The sequence below is a fragment of the Dromiciops gliroides genome, chromosome 3 (genome assembly GCF_019393635.1).
Source record: "Dromiciops gliroides isolate mDroGli1 chromosome 3, mDroGli1.pri, whole genome shotgun sequence".
Classification (NCBI taxonomy): Eukaryota; Metazoa; Chordata; class Mammalia; order Microbiotheria; family Microbiotheriidae; genus Dromiciops; species Dromiciops gliroides.
The window spans coordinates 283,846,980-283,874,355 of record NC_057863.1 but is presented as its reverse complement, the minus strand read 5'-3'; positions in this window follow the sequence as shown (position 1 = coordinate 283,874,355).

Below are 27,376 nucleotides of genomic sequence, written 5' to 3'. Positions count from 1 at the left end.
GCAAAACAAATTCCTACGTTGTCTATGCCCCAAAATATATCACTCTTTATTTTAAGTTCATGACTCTGGAAGGAACCAGTGCAGCAGCTAGTTACTCACATTTGTATAGTGCTTTACGTGTCAAAAATCACTCTATGACCTACCTGCCGTACCTCACAGGAGATGAATGGCATGTTTATGAGATGATTAGTTCCAAAGAAGCATAAAGCATAAGAGCAAAATGACCTTAGACTAATTCCCTAAATCATTTTTAGAAACATTCCAAATCCATTCTCATTATCCTGGGAACAGAAGATCAGAGATTGAGAGGTGGCAGGGATCTTAGGGCCACCTAATCCATGTCTCCTAGTTTTATTATATGTGGAATCTGATGTCTAGAAAAGTTAAAAAACTGACCCAGAGTCATTCCAAATTAATTACTACAGACTTTTAGAATCACTCCAGAACTACTCTCTTACTCTGCTAAAGCTTTTTAGAATAATTGCAGATCAATTTTCATGATCACTTTCAGAATCACTTTCACTCCATTTTTGCTGCAAAATTTTAAAATCATTCATGATCCATTTGAATAGAAAATTTCAGAACTATTCCCACAGTCACTTTCGGTCAGACCGTTCGGTTGTGGTTCATCAACATGGTGGCATAATCAATGGAGAGTGTCATCTGTGTAGACAGAAAATAGCTGATATGTATAACTGAAATTTACAGATGGAATTGTTCTCTGACAGGTCTTCCACTAAGCCTGTAGACATTGGCTCTGGAACAAAAACATTGTATCTTAACATCAAAGAGGATATGGTTGATTTTTTTTAAAGAGGTAAAAGTGACAGAAGCATTTGCAAGTGTGGGACAGATTATGATAGATTAAGGCAGGGGTCAGCAAACAGGTCAAATTTCCAACTTTTCTGGTAAGGCCAGCAAGATGAGTAGCTTTATTATATTTTAAAATGTCACAACCATTCTTAGCTTACCTGTACAAAAATAGGGAGCAGAACATTTTTCCCTTTAGCTATGCTTTGCAGACTACCTGCATTAAGGCATTTGCAAACTGCCTGAATCAAGAGATTTTCACCTCTCTCCCAAAAAGCATCATCTACTTCTGAACAATATTTATAATGCCTATTTTAAAGGCTTATTCTTTTGGGGAAAATATTTTGTGTGAGGCATTTTTCAGTAGCAGATAAAGGATGGTCCTTGGAATTAGGAACTATAGTTAAGTGTCACTTCTCATAGTTTTTTTATGTAGTACTCTAAGGTTATAAGTTAAAAAGAACCTGAATTCAAATTCGACCTCAAACACTTGGCACTTACTAGCTGTATGACCCTGGACAAGTCACTTAACCTCATTGCCCCACCAAAAAAAAATCTATTCCATCATGAGAAAAAGAATTAAATACCACTCAGAGTAATGGGATGCGAACTACCCCTGAGAGATATAAAATAGTGACTGAAATTCATACCAGAGTATAAATAACTTATAAAAGGCAAGTCAATAATTATTTATTAAGCACTTACTATGCCTGAGGCACTGTGTTAAACTGTGGAAGTTATAAATACAAGCATAAAGACAGTTTCTCACCTTCCTGGACTTTATATTCTAACGGGAGAAGCAAACACATATATAAGGGAAAGGAAAAGTAACCTTCAGGGGTATTGTGGTATAATCCAAAGAGTCAGAAGTAGAGATGGATAGGGAATAAAGCTTGGCCAGGCTAGACTCCTCTTCAAAACAGAATTTTTCATCAAAATAGGAAAATAGAACCACAAAGAAGCAGTGATATTCCAAGGTGAGAAAGGAGCTGAGACATGGTTTTAAAGTCTGGAGTCATGACCAGTTTGGGGTGTGTCACAAAATGGAAGCCCCAGAAGGAACTCACCAATAGGAGAAGAGGACTGCATGGAAGGAGAGATGGCCCAATGTGAGAAGGCCTCAGGAGCTAAGTAAAGTGAAAACAGGTTTCTTTTGCAAGATCATTAGAGCAGAGGAAAAGGGGAGGTCAGATGCCAAAAAGAAAAAGCTCTCTGAAATAAGGACTAGAGGCTATCTAAAGACAAACTGCCTCCTTGACAATTTTGCCCAGAGTTGACACTGGATTTAGTGCTTATTAACTCTGTGGATGGCTAACAATTAAATTCCATCATTAACTAGGCAACCTCCCTTCTCAGAGGCTTCTTATTGTGGGGGAAAATTGGTAGAAGCACCCCAGGTTCAGAATTGTTATGTAAATTAAGCATTATTTGCTGTTACCTAGAACAGATAACATACAAGTCATTGAAAGTTCTTTAATATCTTCCCCAGATTACTAGTAGAGTAGAAATAAGGAGGGATCTATTAGGACAGTTTTCCCTTCCAAAACCAGACCTATATCCATTAGTTGTCAAGATTACTGAGGAGTGGGGCAACTAGGTGGCACAGAGGATAAAGCAAAAGGGAACTGTGATTGCTGACTTTAATGGGCTTTCTAACTCATCTTTCTTCTATTTCCTGATTTCAGACACCCGAATTTGTTCATTCTTTTGTCAGCTAACCTCTCATTCCTGAACATCACTCCATAATCACACAGAAGAACAAAATTGAATGAATTGAATGGAATTGCTTAGGGGAAATGATAACTGCCCTCTAATCCCACTTTACTACATGCCCAAAATCCACTTCACTAATTCCAGACATGAATTTTGGTTCAATAAAATTAAACATGTATTCTAGGACTTGGTTTTGAGAGTCATAAGTATCTATGGGTACTCTCAACTGTGAGAATAAGAAAAGGAAGGCTTCATGTAGGAAATGGTCTTTGAGCTGAGCTTTGTTAGGACCTATGTATTTTAAGAGCTGAAGAGGAGAAAGGAAGGAATTCCAAGCATGGGGGACTGTACAAAGTCTTATACACCATTTCTGAATCAAGTAGAGGACAATGTGTTTCATCATCTGTATTCTGGAACCAAGGTTGGTCATATGAGTATTTTCCCCCCTCTCGGCTCTAAAATAGCCCATACTACATTTCTTCTGTTCTATTTTTCTCTTAACTTTGAAGAACTTGGAAACGCTAATTCAGCCTCATTCCATTGATCTCCAAGGAAAAATTTACATGTGCCAACTTAATTTCCCTGTAACAAACACCATGTAGGAAGAAAATATAGGCCAGGAAAAAACCTTAAAGGAAAATTTTCATGTGGTCCCTTCTACCCACCACAGTAGACATACATTCATTTAGGGAATTTGTTGTTCATCAATTCTGCCATTGATATCCCATTGGCTTAAGAGGAATTTCTGATGCATGACACTTCCTCAACCGCCTACTTAGTGTATAGCTGACCATGATTGCTCTATATCATGGTCCACTGCTTACCAAAGTCTGCTAACAGGCAAGAGGATTATTTTCTGTCCCACTGAGCTATTCAGTAGAGAGCAAGACTTCATCCCATTTCATTATTGTTTCTGTTGATTGATTTGTCATCTAAGTTCTAAACCCGTGGGGAAACAAGGAAGTTCTTTAAAACTGAATGTTCCTCCATATAGTGAGTGACAATCACAGGGAGAGGAGTAATTTTGTTCAGATAAGACCCTCATCTCTTAAGTGGTAAGTTTGATCTATTTGTAAAACTAATTCGCTTATTCTATTTGCCATCTTCTCTTTTGAAATCACTCACATTTTGGGGCAGCTAAGTGGCACAGTGGAAAGAGCACCAGCCCTGGATTCAGGAGGACCTGGATTTAAATCCAGCCTGTAATGATTGGAATGATGCCACCTACTGGAGACTTGCTGTGGGAAAGCTCCACCATGAAGAAAATGCCTCAGAGGGCATGTGGCTTTTCCTTGGCGTCAGGAAATGACTTTGCTCAGGGGTGTTGTCTATCCAGGCTACCAGCCAATCAACTTGAGGAGCCTCCTGTTTTCTGGGAGGAGACAGGAAGGAGGAGAGAGAGCCTGCGTGGATAGCTCCCACTTTTTTTGGGTTCCTGACTTGATGGTGGTGGTGGTGGCAGAGGACTTCACAGGAAATTTGAGGAAAGATAGGCATGCCAGGCTGTTGGAATTCTGTTCTCAATCTTTTTCTTTCTATTTTTCAATAAACCCTTAAAAACCTAAACTCGTTTTATCAGTGATTTTAGTCAGTTTGCCCCCAAACTGGGGGATCAGATTAGAATCCACATTTAGAATCTTAAATTACACAAGCCTCAGACACTTAACAATTACTAGCTATGAGAACCTAGGCATGTTATTTAACCCCAATTGCCTCACCACAAAAAAAAAAAAAGAAAGAAAAAGAAATCGCATTTTTTATAAACCTTTTTTTAACCTACAATTGGCCTTTTTATTCTAATTTTATTATGTTCTAAACTGAGAATGGTTATATTATGGAGAGAGCAATCTTTCTCCCTTTGTATAATAAGCCTAATGAACAACAATGTCCTGATGATGTTGCTCAACTACATTAATTTGAAAAGCTTCCATTTGTGGTTCTAAGCACTGACAATTGCTGAATGACCATCTAAGAACAAGGAATACTAGGAGAATAATATGTAAGTGACTTGACAATTTTTTTATTTAATGTGGCCAGGTAAAAGACATAAACAGTTTTGTGTTCTTTGTTTTGTGCTACCTGAGTGACCTTGGGCAAGCTGTTTGCTCTCTCTGGGCTTCAGTTTCTTTAGATATAAAATGAAGAGGTTGGATTAAATTATTTCAAAAATCCTTTCCAACTTTAAATTCTGAACTAATCTCTGTGTATACAAAATATGTATACTAGAGTTTAATCCATTTATTGGGAAGCTCTGGTCAGGGAAAATATTGAAAGCAGAATTTAACAATCCTAGTTTTTTCTTGTCCCTGAGAACCTTATGGACAACTGGGATTGGGGGCCGCTAGGTGGTGCAGGGGATAAAGCACTGGCCCTAGATTTAGGCGGACCTGGGTCCAAATCCGGCCTCAGACACTTGACACTTACTGTGTGGCCTTGGGCAAGTCACTTAAACATCATTGTCCCGCAAAAAAGAATAAAATAAAATAAAAATGCATTCCTATTAACAGAACTGCATTCAGACAAAAGTTTCAAGTATATTTCTGGCAGTGAAAGAAAATGGAAATGATATGGATGGTAACAACTGAGATTGGGGGAAGAATTAGCATATTTTTTTCTTTAAAAAATTTTAAACATGCAATGATATCTTTTGCTTATTACTTCATCTTCATTAAAAAGATATTCCTTGGGGAAGCTAGGTGGTACAGTGGATAATCAAGTACTGGCCCTGCATTCAGGAGGCCCTGAGTTCAAATCTGGCCTCAGACAGTTAACACCTACTAGCTGTGTGACCCTAGGCAAGTCACTTAACCCCAATTGCCTCACAAAAAATATATATACATATATATTTATATTATATATCATATATATATATATATATATATATATATATATATTCCTCACCACCCTACCAAACCAAATATGCCTTATAACAAAGAATTTAAAAAGACAAAAAAGTTCATCAAAATAAACTCATCAAAACTGGATGTTTTAGGCATACTAAAGTAAGACACATGTAGGCTAGTTTAAAAGAGAAATGTTATGAAAACTCAGAAACAATATCCAAGAGAAAATGATGGTTAAAAGTGTTAAATGCTGTGAGAAAGGAAAAAGTATTGAGGAAAAAAGCATTAGATTTGACAATTGATAAATGCTAATTTTGAATAGAACAATTTCAGTTGAATGAAGATGTTGTGTGACTGATGCAATCAGTTTATAAGATAGTAAGATGGAAAAGAAGTGTAGGAACTTAGTGTACATAGGTTTTTTGAACGTTCTGACTGAGAAAGGGAGGAAAGAAATATCCCAATATCTGTAAGGGATGATTGTATATGGTCAGTTGGTGGAAGGCGGAGGCTATTATTTTTTTTTAGCATCAGAAATATAGGATTGGGATTGTAGGCAGAAAGAATGACCCAATAGATAAAGAGAGATTGGAGCCTGCAGTGATGGTGAGAGTAACCATTAGAGGAGGCATGTGCATGTAGGGAGCTTGACCTTGCTTACAATTGCTGCTATAATACCTATCACATAGAATTTTATAAAGAAAGTGGTATGTGTGTACACATCCATGCACACATGCATTCATATGTACATGTATACAATGCATATGCACACACATGAACGTGCACGTGTATATAATCTATAAGCATCTATGTGTTCGTATGTACACACATGCATGTGTAGCATGTGCATGTGAACGTGCATGTATATATATGTACAATCTGTCTGTCTGTTTTAGAGCATGTACCTCTAGAGACATAGTATATAGATCATATGGGTCTTGAATGAGAAAGATCTTAATTCAAATATAGCATCTCACACTAGCTGTGTGATCCTGGGCAAGTCATTTAAATGCTGTTTGCCTAAGTTACCTCAATTATAATATAGGGGTGATAATAATAGTACCTGCTTCACAGAGTTGTTTTAAGGATCAAGTGAGATGATTTTTATAATAGTGCTTAATGAAGTATCTGGCAAATACTAGGTGCTATATAAATGAATTTTACAAAATCCAGGTATATAGCAGTTTCTTACACATAGTAGGCACTTTGTAAATGCCTGTTAATTGAATTGAGATACAAATTTGAGAGTCACCTTCATAGGGACCATACTTGAAGGTATGGAAGTAAACAAAATCTCCAAGTAAGATCTTACAGAGATAGAAGAGAGATGAGGACAGATGTTTTATACCTATAATTAAAGGATCAGAAGAAGGAAGAGAAATAAGGTAGAGAAATGGTTAAAAGAGGGGCAGCTAGGTGGTACAGTGGATAGATCACTGGCCTTGAATTCAGGAGGACCTGAATTCAAATCCGGCCTCAGACACTTAACACTTACTAGCTGTGTGACCCTGGGCAAGTCACTTAACCCCAATTGCCTCACACAAAAAGGAGAGAAATGGTTAAAAGGCAAGGAAAAGGATCAGGATACTGTAGCACGATGGGAGCCAAGAAATAAAACATCACAGAAGAGAACTGAATAAAAGCAAATGATTTGGCAAATAACACAATTTTTAAGAGTAGTATTTCAGTTCAAGGATGAGAGCATAAATCACATTTTAAGTGGTTAAGTGGTAACAACCCACATGTAAAAACACTTTAATTTTTCCAAAACACTTCATAAAAACTCTGAAAGTTATTTCTTTAAATCATTCTTTTCCCAGTTTTACTGATGATTCAATTAAGGCTCCAAGAGTTTAATTAATATGTTGAAGGCCAAAGGGCTAATCAGTGTCAGAGTCAGGACTTCTTTCATTCCAGTATTTTCCCAGAATACACTAATATTGAAAATTCTGATTGGAAAGAAAAATAACATAGGGATAAGAGGGTAGTTTATGGAGAAAATATGACTAGGTTTTTAACGGAGAAGTTTGAGGCTATTTTTTTTTCAACTTTAAATTGAGGGGGTTGAACTATAATATTTCTTTGTTACCTTCTAGTTACCAATTGATGATCTTATGAGTCTGTATTTTTATAGTTTGTAGAGAAGATGATGAAAGGAATAGAAAGAATGAATATTCTTGAGAATACTGATACACATAAAGTCTTAGACTAAAAAGTTATCTCCACAAATGTAAGATGGGAGAGCCAATGATATACAACATTTATTCTCAAAAGGATTTGAGGGATTTACTTTGCTAACAAAGCTCAATATAAATTTAAAGTATGATGTGGCAACAAAAATAATGTATTTATTGGTTGAATTAATAAAGGCATGACTCACAGAATAGGGAGATGATAGTTTGTTGTTGGTTGTTGTAGTTGGTGGTAGTGGTATTTGTTGTTTGATGGTAGTAGCAGTAGTAAGTAAATAACATTTATATAGAATTTATTATGTGCTAAGCTCTTTACAATTATTATTTTATTTGACACAACCACCCTATACGATAGGTGCTATTATTATATTTTACAGTTAAGAAAACAGAAATTATATGACTTGTCAAAGATCACACAACTGTCTGACAACACCATTATACTATCCCCTTGTTAGACCCAACTATGTGTATTTGTTCATTTTGGGGTGTAATGGTTTAAGAATGTCATTAATAAACTGGAAAACATCCAGAGAAGTGCAAAAAGAATTGGGAAGGATCTTAAATTAATAACATAGGAGGATTCATTGAAGGAACTGGATATGTTTAGAGAAAAGAATACTCAAAGGGGAATGTACAAGCTGTGTTAAAATATTTTAAGAGATATCATGTAAAGCAAGGATTAGACTTATTCTGTCCAAAGAGTGGGACTTAAATAAGATAAAATGATCAAATAAGATGATAATTGTAAAATTTTTAGCACAGTGCCTGTTAGGTAGTAGCTCTTCTATAAATACTTATTCTCCACTTAGGGAAAAGGAAATTTAGGTTTAATGTCATGAAAACCTTCTTAAAATTTAGAGTTATCCCAAAATGCAAAGGCTTTCCTCAAGAAGTAGTGGGCTCCCTTTCTTGTAGATCTTCAAGTTTGGTTGAATTGGTCACTTGTAATGAGGATTTCTTCCTGTATAGGGTGAATGGGATTGCTATTGAGATCCTCTCTAAACCTCAGATTCTGTGATTCTATGAAGAGAAAGATCTTTGCCTTTACTCTGCAAAAGTAAAATGGGCTGGCCTTGGTAAATGTGCCATAGGAAGTAATTAATTCAATGTTACTGAAAGTATTCAAGCAAAGGCTATTTGATCACTAGTTGTGGATGATTTCAAGAAAATTCCTAATTGGTTATACATTGTCTTGAGAAAAACTATATCTGAAAAGTTATAGTGCATCCTCTAACATTAAATTGAACTGCATAGTCTCTACTCAGATTCCTTTCAACTCTTGGGTTTTACTCAGTATCAGAACAGAGATTCTTGAGAGAAATAAGAAGGGACACATCAATTATGTTGTCATGAATTTCGGACTATGACAGGAGGTGGGAATCCACAATGGGCTGAGGGGAGGCTACTCTCAGGACTCAGCTCCTGGTCACATTAAGATATCTTTGGCATTCTTTGATCCATACTTCATGACATTGAACTTGAAGCTCAGGACCGTTCAACCATCAGTCATTTTTTTATTTTTTTAGGAGAAATAGAGGTTCTACTTCAGTGGGTCTGTTTGGTTTTCTAACTCGTATTCATAGAGAGACACCCATAAGTTAAGCTTCCAGAAAACAGAATGGGTTAAAGTGAGGGGCCACCAGGCAAGAGGAGGAGGCATATCTAAGTAATACAAAATATATTGACTTCAGAAAGACTAAGCCTGAAAAAAGTTCCCAATATTGTTCAAGAAATTTCAGTGGCTATGCAAACTCTTCTATTTGACATTTAAAGTCTCGTCCCCTAAAGTTCAAACCTGACAGTCTTTCAAGACTAAGTATATATTATTCTGCCTCACACACTCTATAGTACTGCCAACTTGACTTTCTTGATGCTTCCTCTAGAAGGACATTCCATTTCCTCCTTCCATTACACTGGATGGGCTATATCCTATAACTAGAACAGTTTCCCTCCTCTCAGATTCTCAGAAAGCCTAGCTGCTTTCAAGGTTCATCTCAAGCACTGATGTCTGGCAGATATAAAATGATGAAGAGGCAGTGTGGTATAGTAGATTTCTATTTCTATTTCTATATATGTATATATATATATATATATATATTTATACACATATATATGTATAGATGTATACATGTACATGCATAAACACATATATACAATGCACACAGACACATATACTCGCAGATGTGTATATATGTATATGTGTAATACATGTCTATACATGTAGGTATACCTTTGAATACATATATACATGCATGTATGTATAGCTGCCTTGGGGCTAACAAGTGCTGAGTTCATATCCTGAGTCTTACACCTGTGCGACCATTGGTAAGGTTATACAGTGCCCTAGGCAAATGTCTGAAACTAAGTTGAAAAGAAGATGCCAAGCTATTTTGATAGAAAGTTTCCACATTTGGGCATTCCTTCATTTATGAAATCATTGGCCCACTCCTTTTACCTAATATTATTTATGGGTTTGTATTTTTTTTCTTTAACAACTTCAAAACTAAGATTCTCTAGCAATGGGAAATTTGACTGCAATATGAAAATGTTGGGTTTCCTATCTTTCTTTGTGAAAGACTATCAAGTGGTGAGTTGGCTGTGACCGTTCCACTGAGGCACAGCACAATCTTTTATGATAATTGTACTAGTATTCAAAGAGACTACAGCTGTTTTAGTGCAAACAACAAAGTGGAACATTTTGCTAGCATGGAGATAAAGAGACTGAGATGATCTTTAGTTCTTGAATTGTCAAATGACCTCCTGGTGATTCAGTTCTAGCCTTGTGGAAGGGTCGTTTTGACTCTTCTGCTCAACTAAGGACCCTATGGCATTGTTAACATTGTTTTCTCTCAGATGCTTTGCTACAGCTGGGGCAATGGGCACTTTGAGACTAATGTCATTAGTTGAAATTTCTGACTTTGCACACCGTCTTCAGGCTGCATTTTGTAAAGTGCCTGCTAAAACATTAACAAATTCCTCATACATTTTATCATTAGCTCCAAACTTCCTGAATTGTATTTGGAAGACTAAACACTAGTATGTAGAGATTCTTTATCTGAAGACCTAAAAATCAGATTTTATGCTATCCCTGAGTTGTGTTCTATAGGTTATATACTATGCCAATTTTAAAATATGCTCAATAATATAACAAATGAAAAATGACGTATAAGATCATAAAAGATTTAGAACTAAAATGACCCTTAGAGGTCATCTAGTCCAACTCCTTCCTTTTACAAATGAGGGAAATAAGGGAAAATTCTCCAAGGTCACATGCCTACTAATAGTAGCTGGGATTTAATTCCAGTTTTTCTGTGCCTTCATAATCATTCTATTTCTCTGTCCACTTCTTTTTTTTTGTTGTTTTTGTTTTTGTTTTTTTTTTTTTTTTTTTTTTAGTGAGGCAATTTGGGGTTAAGTGACTTGCCCAGGGTCACACAGCTAGTAAGTGTTAAGTGTCTGAGGCCGGATTTGAACTCAGGTACTCCTGACTCCAGGACCGGTGCTCTATTCACTGTGCCACCTAGCTGCCCCACTCTCTCTGTCCACTTCTTAATTAACATTATGTTAATACACAATATATCATATTTGCTGAATAGAAGTTATCTCTAATTATAGGTTCTGCCCCCCCCATTTGAGATCTCTGAAAAAATACTGAAAAATAATTACTGGGGGCAGCTAGGTGGCACAGTGGATAAAGCCCTGGCCCTCCCCCTCAGATACTTGACACTTCCTTCCTGTGTGACCTTGGGCAAGTCACTTCAACCTCATTGCCCCGCAAAAAAAAAAAAATTGCACAAAATTACCGTATTTAAAACATTTGCTATGAGACATATTATTTTTCATTCAAATTAAGGTGTTTTATTCACTTTTATGAAGAGTACTCTTTTTCTTTGTCATGTTTATTATTATTCTTTTACTTTTAGTGAAAATATAGGCCATTCTCAGGTTTGTAGGAGCTACATTTGTGGGAAAAGCACAGGCTATATTTGAAACAATGTAAAACATTCACTCCATTTGATTTGAATTTATTTTCTTAAACTACTTCAAACATTGTCTCAAATTTTATGAGAAATGTGTAGCATATTCAGTAAACTATAAATATATCAGAATGCTCAAATATGGAATAGATGGGCATTAAAAGATTCCAAGAGGAATCAGGTTTGGGTAGTAGTTAATTGACAATCCATTTCAAAATTTCTCTGGTGTTCTAATAATAAGAAACTTAAAAAATGAAACAAGACAATCTGTCTTCTTGATGACAAGAGCAGCTAGCAACAGCAGGCTAGCAAGGCCTATCATCAACATAACATTAAAATGTACATTAAATGAGGGACTAGAAGTATGCTAGTGCCCATTATGCCCTAAAATAGATGTTCTTAACATGAGGTCCATGGACTATCAACGTCTCCTTAGGTAGATATCCAGGGGTTGACCCACTTTAAGGGGTAAAATATATCTTTATCTTAATATTGTAACTTCCCTTTATAATCCTACATACTTTATGCATCAAATACATTATTTTGAGAAATAATTAATCGCTTCACCAGACTGACAAAAGGGTTCATGCATGACACCAAAAACTTTAAGAACCCTTTATCTAGAGGTAAAGCATTCTTATTTAGTATGGAATTTTTATATCTAGATTTACAGGGAGAGATGTCATTAGTTTTTCAGATTGAGACTCAATAATCGGTCTATAAGTTAGTAATTATTCATTCATCATGATGCGCTCTCACTTCTCTCTTACCCCTTTTCTAGAAAACTATTTATTTTCTCACCTGGAATCTATTCTAAGCTAGAAGCTTTTGGTTTCTTAACTAATTGGCACCTGTCTGATTGGTATCTTGCCTAAGATTTCAGGGGTAGGAAAATAAAATCATATCCACCTGGATAGCCTTAATCCTCTTACTTCCTTGATGTCAGAACTGCCTGAGATACCCCAAAGCATGGAACTAGTAGTCAAAGCAATGGCTTAGCATAACTGTACATTAAGTCCTGGGAGTAGCCTCTAGGTGGGCTGCTTTTTCCTTTCCTTGGCCTGAAAACTATTATGCCGGAAAATCCTTGACAATATCCCCAGTTGTATACCTTCTCTACCTATTTCCAATCATGCTCTAGGGGTGTATTTGCAACTTCTGTATGAAAGTTTTTGTGGGTTGCACCTTATCTTTGCTAACCACTCCATGTTCCCCTGTGTGCCTACAGTTAAATTACATGGCGGTTTGGGGGCCTTCCCTTAAACATATTATAAAAGGTCCTATTGCTTTCAGCATTGACTGCTTATCAAATTCTTGTTTGATGCCTCATCAGTCCTGACAATGGAACATGACAATATTTTTCTTCCAGAACAACTCTATCAGTAGCTTAAGAAGCATAGATAGTACCAAACGACTAGTTAAATTAACCAAAGATTGATAGAGTTTATCCAATTCCGTGGGTATAAAAGCCACATTAATTTCTAGTTCAGATATTTAAGGATATATATCCAGACAGACACTGACATTTTATTGGGAATAGGCCAGTTTTCAGGTTTAACTTAGGTCTTTACATAGGGGTTAGTTTACCATGTCTCAGCTATTTCCAAACCATGCCATCTATACTCTGGTTCTTTATCTGTTTGTCACAGGAATCTTCTCTCTGCCTCTAAGACCCTGGACTTTAGTATGTAAGCCTTTTCATTTTTTAAAGTAATCCTAGTTTCTAAGAGTGGATGAAAATTGTTTTGAGAATTGAAGTCTGATTAGAATCCCAGGGCTCCTTAAAAATTTGGAAGCTGCAATACCCCTTTTGTATGTGGAGATCAAGCTTTTGATAATAAAACCTAAAAATTTTGGAACCTGCAATGCCCCCTTTCTAAATGAATTTCAAGCTTTTGGTAATAGAATTTCTTGAGCCCTATGGCCAATTGAGAATGTTCTCCCAGAATTTTATGTTTATATTTATAAGAATAAGCATTACTGTTGTTGACTTGGAAATAGGGAGGTATGAATTCACCCACACACTGCCATACTAGCAGGAATCGTTGTGAAATGTGATACAGAACTCTAGTAGTTTGAGTTAGCATTGTTTGTAGACTCATTGATCTGAAACCCAGCTGGTAGCCCTTTGATTAAGATGAGTATAAAAAGGGGCAGCTAGGTGGCACATAGTGGATAAAGCACTGGCCTTGGATTCAGGAGTACCTGAGTTCAAATCCGGCCTCAGACACTTGACACTTGCTAGCTGCATGACTCTGGGAAAGTCACTTTACCCTGATTGCCTCACATCCACCCCCCCCAAAAAAAAGAGAAAAGATATTTTTTTTTCAAAACTATGGAGACCCAGAGAATCTCCTTTCTAATTGATTTAATTTATTTACTTATCTATTTATTTATGTTTATCTATCTATTTACTTATCTTTTTATTTATTCCTCCATTCACATATATATATATATATATATTTATGTATCTATTCATCTATTTATCTATTTATTTGTTATTCATTCATTCATTTATTTATTTTTAGGTCCTTGCTAGTAGCTTGTATTTCTTTTTATCCTTTGGATTGCTTTTAAAGTGCCTTGAGCATTGCTTCTACTTAGTGTATAGGAATGATTTCAGTAAAAAAGACTCTTTGTTAAACCCTCTGACTCTGAGTGCTCCATTGCATCAGATTCAGGATAGCAACTTTGATAGTAAGCTTTCAAAGAAAACTTATGGACAAAGAGCTTAGACTTTAACTCTAGTTCACCTTATGTCTGTCTTTATTTGATAACATTTTCACCCAAGAAATTTCCCATTCAGTTTTTTTTTTCCTTTGTCTGATCCTTTGGTGAGCAGCTTGTTATATCTCTGGAGTCTGACCTAAAGCAATAAACAAACAAAAAAACTCATTGATTATAAATTGCAACTATCCTGTCCCTCAGTATATTTCCCCAAAATCTATAGGCTAATTCCCCCTTCTATTAATATCCCTCTCTGCCACCCACTCAAAAATATAGATATAATTATACAGTTCATGCATGTGAGTCAATACTGAGTGAAGACATAGGTTTTACCCTTGCCAAGACAGACTGGACAGAAACCCTATGCATGCTTCTCGTAAAGAAACTAAACTCTTATCTGTATATCCATCAAAATGAATTAGATGTGGCTGATCAAGGATATTAGTGATTGAGCATATAAATCATTTTGTAGCCCCAAGCCCCAAGGCAAATGGGTGCAATTTTTTTGTGCTGAAGGAGAACACACTTCAAATGAATATAAAATAAAGAAGGCTGTCCTGGAAGAAAGGGGAAGAAACCACAAATAGCCTGACCTTCTAACTTTCCTCTTGGGTTTTAATATCTTCTGTTTACAAGAGATCTGACTTTTAGAAAAGAAATTCCCATATGTCCAAATCTTTAGGTCCTTTCCCTTTCCAAACTTCTGGCAAAGTAATTTTGGAAGAATCAAGGGCAAACTATTAGGGCTTAATCTGTGCAAGATACAGGGAAAGTACTCATTTCTACCAATTTTGATCTAACTCCCTGTAAAAGTTGAGCTAATAATGTCTTAAAATATAAATACTTATGTAGCAATATGTATGCTGATTCCTCAGATATATGTAAGTAAATTGGAGATCTTCTAACCTTTATATATGTGCATTAGTTAATACAATTAAAAAGGCTTAATGATAATATCATCAATAGTTCTCCTGTGCTTTGATCTAAAGGAAGTAGGGTATGTCATTTCCCAAATATTTTGTCCATTTATCTTGGATAACATCCTGAGGTATTTAGGAAATTACTGAATTAATATCACAAAGTAACCATATTACAATTTAATATGTGGGTCAACTATGGTGGAATTTCACAGATCGCTTTAACCAAGGGAGAGAGTATGATATGGAGGGAAAAAATAGGGCATTTGGTGTCAGACTATCTGGTAGAAAATCCTTGATCTGTCTCTTATACCTTGTGTGATCATCCTACTGTATCATCTTTCTACTTGAATTTGATAATATCTGCTACCTCTCAAACTCAAAAGAATATAGCCAAACCCTGATATGCACATCTCGTAATATCCATTGCCCTAGAATAATGGAAAGGAAAAAAATTAAAAGATGTAGCCAAGCCCATGCCCAGAAATTCCTATGCAGAAAAAGCACTTTGAATACCATGTGCCTATGGAAACATGGAAATCTGGATGGGGATGTGAAGATTTTTTTTCCCATTGGGATAAGGAAAGGATGTTTCTTATGTATTTCTGATTTTCTACATTTTTTGAGGTTTTTAATCCATAAAAGATTTTACATTTTATAAAGATTCAATGTATAACCATATATGGATATGTTCCTTATGGTTCCCGTCTAGCTGCCAATCACCAGAAATGCATCATATCTAACTTTTATAAAATTCTATGTAGTACTTTAACTTCTTTATTATTTTTATTTTTGTTAGATTTCTTATGAAGTGAAAAGACTATTTTTAAGGTTTTGAATTATTCTACTTTAGCCATCTATAGACCCTAGTAATTTGATTAGGGTTTCCTTTAATAATTTTAAAATATGGCATTTTACATTTATATAAATATTTTCTTGTCCAATTATTTATGGTGCCTTTAAATATAATTTTGTTTCCCTATTTCTCTCTCTCTCTTTTCTTGCCATGTCTGTTTTTACTATTACCTTCTCTGAGATAACAGCAGCAGCAACAACAAAAACAAGAGCCAAGATTTTTAAAGCATTTACTATGTGACAGGCACTAGGTTAAGTGCTGTACAATTATTATCATATTTGATCCTGACAACAACCCTGGGAGATAGGCACTATTATTATCCTCATTTTACAAATGAGGAAACTGAAGTAAGCAGTTTAAATGACATAGCTAGTAAATGTCTGACATCACATTTGAACTTAGGTCTTTCTGACTCCGGGTCTGATACCCTATCCACTGCACCATCTAGGTGGTTAAGTTTTCCTGAAACATAATAAATTACAATACAGGTCATCATTTACTCTTTGTAAATATCTTTGTGTTTAAAATATGTTCCTTTTTAGACAACATATTCTAAGATTTTGCTTTCTAATCCATATTGCTATATGTTTTTCATTTTAAGGTTGAACACATCCAATAAGTATTCATGGTTCTAATTATTAGTTGTGCATTTTTCTCCATCAAATATTTTTGTACTTATTGCACTGTTTTCCAATAGCTTCCTATTTACAAAGAAAAAGGGGTAGTGAAAAAGAAGGTATAATCAATACTTGTGCTCTTCTGATTCCAGTCCACCACTCTGCCATTCTTTTCATTGCATGGAGCCTGATCACTGGTTCTCACACATTCTTTCCTTTTAATTTTATGATCTACCTTCTTTTGTCTGATACAATACAGTCCCACAAATTTATCTCCCTTTGAAATTCCACTCTTTCTTCTCTTCCTGCCTCTGCCTGTTTCTCTTTTTAGTTTAAAATATATCTATGACAGAACTTGTGTTTGCGTGTTCAACTCTTTTCTTTTTCTGGAATAGTCAAGAGTCAAGTTCTTGTATTGCATGCTCCCCAGGGTTCTCCCTCCATGTCTATATACTCTCTTCACACATCCCAATGAAAAGAAATTATGTTGTTCCTTCTTCTTGCTCATTTGTACCCAAGCATTTTCTTTTTTATTTCTATATTTTTTTCTTTCTTTTCTTAAAACCACAGAACAAATTCACCATCCCAGTTGTTTGAACTCCTTATACAATACTTGAAGATAACACTATTTTGAAGGAACATACATTCTTTGCTATTTTTATATTTTAAGTACCTCATTGGTGTTTAGCCCGTTTGAACTACTTTAAAATATTTACTTTGTAAATTTCTATGCATTATTTTATCTTCATTTAAAATTTTCTACTCACCTTCTTAAAAAAAATCAGGAATTTTTAAAGATCTCCTATCAAATAATTAAATAATTCCCTTCCCCCTTTGGATTATATTCAGTTTTATAAGTTGTTCTTGACTACAAGCTTTTATCTTTTTCCTTTTTGGAATATTCTCTATTCTAAATTCTCTCTCCTTTATGGTAGCTACTGTCCCATCTTGTGTGATCTAGACTGTGGTCCATTGATACTTGGATTCTTTATTGTCTGCTTGCAGTAAACACCCACACACCCCCACACACAGACATTTCTTAACTTTGAATCTTTGGATTTGGGCAGTGACAGATTTTTAATAAAGTACCTTATATCCCCTACTTTTGAAATCTCTTGATTGCATCTTAATATTTTTTCTGGTATATCCTCCTTCAGGTATCTCTGTTCAGAGTGCTAAAAGATTTTTTGGACTCCTATTTCATCCTAAATCAAAGTGTTGTGGTCCTCAGCATTCACTAGAGTATACCTAGTCAGAATACTAAAGACTTCTGTTTCCCATGAGGTATTCTGGTCATAGAAATGTTTCACCTATTCTTTCATCCATGGTTAGAGAGATTTGGGAAACTCCCTAGAGCTTCCCTGTCAGAACACTCTTTCTGTATGTCTACTCCCCCATATAATCCACCAATAACAGGGTACTTCAGGCTTTACATGCCCCTGGAGTATCTCTCTCTAGTCAGAACACACTCAGAATTTTGGCTTGTAGAACTGAGCTTGCATTGGATTCCCTAGCAGGCCCCCTTTTTATGGTACCTGAAAGGTTGTATCTTTTTGTATAGCCATGTGCTTAGTGAAGGATATTAATATCATTCTCCTATTTATCTCTTGATTATTATTATACTTAGTGACCTTTTAATAGCTTTTCTAGATTATATATATTTGAAATAGGCTCCTGTTTGACCTTTCATATCAAAATCTTAGCTGAAAGTCTTCATCACATAATTAATTCAAAGGTTCCGTCTTTATTAGTGATAAATTATAATTTGTTCATAGTTTCAGTATTGTATTTTAGTCCATATGACCTGTAGTTTAACTATCATTAGAAATTTCATGCACACACGAACATATATACACACATGTGTGTATGTGTGTGTATATATATACATGAATATTTATCCATATATTCACATATATTCAAATACATGCACACATATTAAGTAAAGTTCTTGGCATAATGTCAATTATGGTCTTTTTTGAGACACATATGTGGAAGGGAGAAAAACCCAGTAGAACATAGAATATGGAAAGAATTGAGTTTTGTCCTCATGCCTTCAATTATTTTCTCTATGCAGATGACTTTCACATCTATATAACAACAGCCTCTCCCCAGAATTTCATTCCCTCATCTCAAATTTCTTGCTACACACGTCTACATGGAAATCTAATCTATACCTCAAAAACCAAAATATCAAAAACTTAACTCAGCATTTTCCCACAAACATCCCACTAATCAAAATTTAATTTTTATTGATTGCACCATTAATTTCCCTCTCAACTTGAATTAAAATATTGGAGCCATCCTTGCCTCTTGCTATAGCCCCCATAACTCAGTCAGGTTCTATGTCCTATTATTTCTACCTTTTTTTTCCCAGGGCAATGGGGGTTAAGTGACTTGCCCAGGGTCACACAGCTAGTAAGTGTCTAGTGTCTGAGGTCGAATTTGAACTCATGTACTCCTGAATCCAGGGCCAGTGCTCTATCCACTGTACCACCTAGCTGCCCCCTCATCTCTACCTTTCAAAAAAATATTTTTCATTCACTTTCTCTTTTCCATTTATATTGTGCTTACCCTCAATTTGATTCTTATCACTCATATCTAGAATACTGTAATAAATTTCTAGTTAATCTTCATTTCTCTGACATAATCCCACTTCATGTTAGGAAAAACAAAAAGATCTTACACACACAGGATGAAGCATATCTTTCTTCAACTCACAATCCACCATCCCTTAGTTATTTTATATGAAGTTAAACAAATGCATAGATAATCAATAAGAATTTAATATTCTCTATGTCTCAGGCACTGTGTTGAGAGGTGAGGATATAAAAATTGGTAAAAAACTTAAGAAGCTCAAATTGCGTGTCTGTGTGTCTGCGTGTGTGTGAGAGAGAGAGAGAGTGAATGAGAGAGAGAGAGAGAGAGAGAGATTGAGATTATTAGCATTTAAACATTTCACACTTTGGTTAATTTATACTTAATTTAGACTATTCTTCTTTCTCTTCATTTAAGCCAAAACACATTTCTGCTTCTTGATCTTATTCTGTACTCCCATACTTCTATTCATTCCTACAAGCTATAAAAATTACCCCAAAATGACCTTTTTTCAAATATGTACTCATAGATATTTTTCTTTTTATAAACCCCAGCTCATGTTCCACTACCTACAAAACGTCTTCCCTAATAAACCCTGTTGACAATCCTCCTTTTTCTCTTAAATTTTTCCCAAGAATTTTGTTTGTAGCCCTCCATCTTCCCTCTATCTTTCTACTTTATATTGCATATAGAGTTTTATTTTTTTACATACCATATCCTTTATATTTGATTGCAAACCTATCTTTGTATTCAGAGTTCTTAGTATAGCACTTGAAGATGGTAGACAGTTTGTAAATGAGTTTTGAATAATTAATGTACTTAGATACCTATTGTGACTGTATTGTTCATTTTGAACAGCTACCCAGAACTGGTCAACAGGTTAAAAACTATCTGTCTGAATTGTTTTGTTTCATTTTTCATGAAGCCTTTGCACTTATCCAAGGACATAGGAAAAATAAGGCATCCTTACTTAAAATTATGTTGATGACTATGACATAAATCCCTTCAGAGTAGCAGATTTTACACTCATCCTTGAGAAGGATTTACCAAAGAATCATATCCAAGGTTGCTCTGCACATTCAGGCTTGGGTTACACTGAGATTCGAGATTTTGTCTTAGGTCAGATCCCCTTCAACACCCCACAAGCATCATATTGCACAAGTATTCCAGAGTAGGGGACTTAGAGACTATTCTTCTAAAATTAGACAGTTATAGCCCCAATACAGTAGGCAAACATCTGTAAAGTATACTTTATAAAGGTTTTATACTTCTATTTATTTTATTATTTTCCAGTTAAATGAAAAAATAGTTTTCAACATTTGTTTTCCTAAGATTTTTAGTTCCAAATTTTTCTCCCTCCCTCCCTTCCCTCATCTCTCCCCAAGACAGAAAGCAATCTTATATAAGTTATATATGCACAAATTAAACATATTTCTGCATTAGTCTTTTTTGAAAGAAGACAACACAAAAGGGAAAAACCTCAAAAAAGAAAAAAATAACAAAACAGTAGAAACAGTATGGTTCTATCTGCATTCAGAATCCATAGTTCTTTTTTTCTGATTGTGGAGAATATTTTTCATTGTGAGGTCTCTGTCTTTTGAAATATATTGGGGGATGCCTATCTGTGCTAAGTTATCGGGGAACTCAGCTGGAGTTTCTAATATATTGCTACTTGTAAATTAGAGGCTACTGCACCAGTCTTGGCATTAAGCATTTATTAAAAACATATTAAATGTTAGTAAAAAGAGAGCACATAGCTCAAATTAGAGTTCAGAAGCCCTACATTATTGAGATAGAGAGGAGAGAGGGGGGCCCCATGTCTGCATCCTCCAGAGTCTCCCCTGAGAGAGAACATAAGCTTCCTGCTGTAAGGAGGAGATGAAGCTTTTACACACTGCTCAAAGCTAACTGGCTAGCATCTTTCAAATATATTGGTTTACTGGACTTTAGGGTGGTCCATATTAAAATGAGCAGTGTGTACTGAGGTCAGATTCCAAAGGACAGACCTCCTTAGGGAAAAGTCCTTTAGGTAGGTGTGGTTTTAATTTCCATTGTCTTTATTCAAAATGTTTAAATCGGTCTGATCTCCAACTCTACTGACCTTTTGGGCTCGCATTAAAAGAGGACACACAGGCATCCCTAGAGTTGGGGGGGGACTGGAACGGGGGGCCTCTGGGTATCACAAAACCCAATTGTTTTTCTCATAGTTCTTTGGAATTGTCTTGGATTATTGCATTGCTGAGAAAAGTTAAGTCTATCACAGCCAATCATCACACAATGTTGATGTTACTGTGTACAATGTTCTCCTGTTTCTGCTTACTTCACTCAGCATCAGTCCACTTAAGTCTTTCCAGGTTTTTCTGAAATCTGTCTGCTCATAATTTTCTTACAGCACAACAGTATCCTATTGCATTCATATACCACAACTTGTTCAGCCATTCCCCAATTGATGGGCATTCCCTCAATGTCTTTGTGTCTCCAACTTTGAGGGTCATATGGGGTCCGTTACTCTGGAGAGGTGAATGGATTGGAATAAGGGAGTTAATATATTCAGGGTCTGGAAAAGTGAAGGTTTCAGTATCTATTGTCTAATCCTCCCCTTCGCATTGTCATTCCTGTGCCCCCCTCTGAGGGAGTCCATAGTTACCCTGATTCTGGTTCTGTCCTTCTATACTTCTCTGATAGGGTCTACTGTTATTCTGATTCTGTCTCTCTGTATCCCCCTGAAAAGATCTATATCCATTTTGATTCTGCCTGTGATAAGGTCTATAAGTACCTTGGTTTTCCTCTCTGATAAAAGTTTCCATAATTATTCTGATTACCCCTGAAGAAATCTTCAAGGCTCTCAGTCATTGCTTGCTTAATTTCCCATTTTCTAGTTCTACATTCCCTCAATGAGTGTCCTTGTTTATCACAGTAATAGCACACCTTAGACTTTTTGTGTTGGCCTTTAGATGCCTGACCAGAAAGCACTGGTGCCAGGATGCTCTGTTTAGACTTATTCTCCTCATTTGCCTCAAAGATATAGGTGGCAACTGCTTTAAGCTTTTCTATAGTCATATCTTTCCAGTATGGACACTATGTTGTAAAATATTTGTGGATTTCTGGCAACGATTGGTGGATGAATGTGTTAAGCACAACATAGGAATTCTTTGAATGGGTCCAGTCTCATGAATTGCCTGAACACGTATTTAACCTCTCACTTTCTGAGGATGTTCTTCTCCACCTAACTTATGATGATTCAGAAGTGGAAAAATGGAGAAAGAAATACAAGGCAAAACAGATCAGTGGTGTCTTCATGTCTCCAGAAGGTAAGCCACTTCTACCCTGGAAATTCCATCACCAGGTATGCCTCTCTATTCACATAAAAGGCCATTTTGGCACACAAGGCATTGTGGACTCAGTTAAGACCTTGATAGCACCAGGTGTAACTAATACTGCATCTTGAATCTACTCGGGCTGCTCCACATGTCAATCTTATAATCAATGTACTTTCCAGGCCAAAGCTTATAGAGGGCATCTTTTAACATATACACCCTTTCAGCATCTACAAATTGACTATATCACAATCCTTAAGGCGGGACATTATAAGTTTAGTCTTGTTATAATTGATCAACTCACTCAGTGGGTGGAGGCATTTCCCAACCCCAGAGCCACAGCTGCCTTTGTTGCCAAGACAACTCAAACAATCTCTTAAAAGGTGACTTTATTTTATTTTGATTTTGAACAGGGAACAGATGTCGCTGCATTCACTGTTTTGGGGGGGGGGGTTAGTGAGGCAATTGGGGTTAAGTGACTTGCCCAGGGTCACACAGCTAGTAAGTGTTAAGTGTCTGAGGCCGGATTTGAACTCAGGTCCTCCTGACTCCAGGGCCGGTGCTCTATCCACTGCGCCACCTAGCTGCCCCTTAAACAATCTCTTAAAGAGATTGTTCCTTGCTTTGGCCCACCAGCCCGCATTGATTCTGACAAAGGCACACATCTTACTGATTCTGTTCTATCCCAAATCTACTCTTTGTTGGGAGTAACACCAAAATTCCATACAACCTACCACCCACAAAGTTCAGGCCAAGTTGAACATATGAATAAAAAGTTTAAGAGCATAGCATTATTCTATCTACACAGTAGACCAAGAGGAGAACTTGATACATGTCCTTATGAGATGCTTCTTGGTCATGCTCCTATCCAGGCTAAAATTTTTCCCCAGTTTATACATCACTGGTGGGAGGTGATACTTCTGTTGCCTCCTATATACAGGAATTACAAACGAGGCTATATGACCTCCATGAAGCAGGAGTTGCTGTAAAATCTGGTCCTTTAGATTTTTCCTTGCATGATTTAAGTCCTGGAGACAATGTATATATTAAGAATTTTCAGTGAACCAGTGGGACCCAGCCTGCTTGGGAGAGACCTGTTCAGGTATTATTGACAAATCCTATTGCTATTAAAATTGGAGAAAAAGAATCTTGGATTCATTGTTCCCATGTAAAGCCTGCACCATTTATAGGTAAAGAAATTTCAAATAAAACTCAAACAGATATTGTAGAATAAAGAACCATAACAAAGCCCAAGGCTAAAACAGTTCCAATTTGCAAACCCTACCACTCAATTGCAAGCCCTGGGACTCAAACTCCATAAGGTATGAGGAGATGACAATTGTCTTTTTAGAGCCCTCCGAGACCAGTTAGAAGGTAATTCTAGAAACCATCTCAAACACAAACAAGAAATGACTTATTATGTGTTCAATCATACAAAAAGACTTTGAGCCTTTTAGAGAGGATGATATTCCCTTTCAAAAATATGTTGCTGACTTAAAAAAACCTGGTACCTATGGGAACAATGATATGATTGTAGCCTTTGCAAAAGGTAACCAACTGAATGTAATCATTCATCAGTTGAATAAACCCCTATGGTAAATTTGTGGTACTGACATGGCCAATGCTAAAGAACTCCATATTTTCTACCATAAAGAACATTATGACAGCATTAGAAGAATCAATAAGTCAGAAACCCCTGCTGCTTTGGAAGGAAGAGAATTAGTTAACCAGTTAAAAAAATGTGTTGTACCCCAAATTCTAGCAATATAAACTCTTACATTGAATAAGCTTTTCCTAATACAGGTAAACCACTAAGAGCACATGCCTCTGCTTTCTGGTGTGGGGACCAAATTTAATATATGCACAGTTAATTGCATGACTTGCCATAATATTTGGGTCCCAGAAATAATGAAGAACCTCTAGGTTCAAAGCTCCCTCCCCTCCGAACTGCCTTTTAAGATATTTCTCCCAGGCCAATAAGAAAGGAGCCTGACAGCCTCTTTTCCACAAATGAATCAGGTTTTATTAATGGGAATAAAATAAACAGCAAAGGTGAAATTAATAAAATCATAATGTTTTCAGATGTTATCACAGACACATTACTAAATTTGTCCTTGATCCAGACACATGGTGTTAATAAGTGTTATAGATTGCATAACTCCCTCAATTCTATATTATATGAGTATAAGTATCCTCCAAAAGGGGGGGAATGTAATATGCTGTATATATTGTTTAAATATGAGTTATATTTTAAAGAATTCTCACAGTTTAATTTGATCATTGACAATGCTATACTAAGGATTAGTGAAAATCCAGCAGTTCAACAGCTAAAGAAATAAGAGTCTGAAGACAATCAGAGTCCAGACCAGAGTCCAGGTTCCCTTATGACATCTCAACCTTCCAAGGAGACAGTATTTTGAAGATTTTAAATGAAGAGTTTTTTTTTTCCTTCTGTTATTATATACACCATTTGTAATATGCATTCTCTGCAGAGGCCCTCCATCTGTAGACAGTGTCAAAGTGCAGGTTCATGAGGGACTGTCCCTCTGGACAAAATTTCCCTTTATCCCTTTCCTATATTGTTATTAATATATTTTTGTTAGCATAGGATATTATATTTTGTTATTTTTTACTGTTTCCTCAAGGAAACACTCCATGTTTCTCAAAGAAACAAAAAGGGGCAATGTGGTAAAATAATGGAATTTGGCAGACACCTAGGGGTCCCACCTGAATGACCTAGTACTGTTGTGGAAACCCACTAGGGATGATTGCATATGGGCCACACCTGTCCTGTCCTGAGTGACATATGCTGCTGATGTTGGCAGAAGAACCACTCTCTAATCCAGCTCGAAGGACCTCCCTTTTGGGGGAGGGAGCATAAAATTAGTAAAAGGAATGCTCGCTGAAGGGAGCGCTCTTTTCCTGTCGGTTTGTCGTGTGGGCTCCTTTTCTGGTCAGCTTTGCTGTGGGCCCTTCTGGTGGGCTTTTCCTGTTGGAGCTGGCTGTACAACTTTCTCCTACTCAAGCTACAGACCCCAGGTGGCGAGTTAATAAAATGAGTCCAGCTCTTTGAATTGGCTGACCTGGAAGTGAGTTTGGGGATTGTATAGGCTTTTGTTAGAGTCAGGGGGATTATCATTTTCCTTTTCTCTATTCCCTTGTCCTTGAATTTATTAATTTCACCTTTGCTGTGTATTTTATTCTCATTAATAAAACCGGATTTTTTTGTGGAAAAAAGGCTCTTAAACTACTTTCTTATTGGCCTGGGAGAAATAACTAAAAAGGGCAGTTCAGATGAGAGGAAGCTTTGGACCTAGAGGGTCCTCATTATTTTCTGAACCCCAATATTATGGTGAGCCACCCAATTAACTCTCCCCATATTAAATTTTGCCCCTATATCTATCTCTTGTTTGGTCATAAATTATTCTCCTCTTCATAGATCTGAGAGGGAAACTATTCCTTCCTATCCTAATTGACCTATGGTATCACCCTTTGTGTCTAAATCATGTACCCATTTTGACTTTATTTTGGTATATTGTAAGTTGTTGGTCTATGCCTAGTTTCTGCCACACTGTCTTCCAATTTTCAGAGCAGTTTTTGTCTAATACTGAGTTCCTATCCCAGCAGCTGGAGTCTTTGAGTTTATCAAACAGTAGATTAATATAGTCATTTACTACTGTGTCTCCTGTGCCTAACCTATACCATTGATCCACCACTATTTCTTAGCCAGTAGCAAATAGTTTTGATGACTGCCACTTTATAGTATAGCTTCAGGTTTCGTATGGCTAGCCCAATTTCCTGTGCATTTTTTTCCTTAATTCCCTTGATATTCTTGACCTGTTAAGTATATTTTTAAAGTCATTAGTCACTAAAGTTGAGTTAATTTAAAAAAATAGTTTCTTTTTTAGATGTAGAATTCATCTGGAATATAATAGTTTGTGCATACATGTATATATACACATACATACCTATAGCCATATATCCATATGTGTGTGTGTGTATATGGTGGGGTGGGTGGTGGTGGTTGTTTTTATTTTGAAATTTCTGGCCTTGTTTTCTGTCAGAGAAAACCTGAGCAGGTATACACCATCTTACCCTGAGGCAAAATACATGTAGATGAGTCACAGGATCACAGGATTTCTGAGTTGAAAGGGAAGTCAGAGGCCATCTAGCTCCATACATACATAAAAGGAACCTTCACTAAAGTATACTCAACAAAGGATGAGCTAGCCTCTGGTTGGGTCTGACAAAAAGAGGAGAAATCCATTAAATCTTAGCAGACTTGTTGGAAGCTCTAATGTTAGTAAGTTTTTCTTGACATTAAACCTAAGTTTTCTTCTTTGTAACTTTTATAATATGAATGAATCAATATAGTAAAATAACACATGTTCAATTAATCTTTTCTTCATTTGAATTTTTGGTGACAGAAGAAAATTCAATTCAACATGCATTTTAAGTGCTTACAGAGAGAAATGATTAATAATAGCCAATTATTTGGGGAGATTCACATTCCCCCATTTTTCTTTTATCATCATTTCAAGACCTTAGTCTCCGAAGGTTGAGCTAACTTTATCCTCTACCCAGATACCACCCAGGTTGGGTAGCCATTGAACTTTACTCAGGTTTGGGTGGGGATAAATTATTTGAATAGATTGCCCAAGGCTGGAGGTAATTTAGAATTAAATAATCTAATCAAATGTCTTTTGAATTGTTTCAACCCCTAATTGTAATATTTATTCTCATTAATTACTAACTAATCAGAGTTGATTGTCATCCTAGGCAACACTCTTCTTCCAATGGGAAGATTAGCTT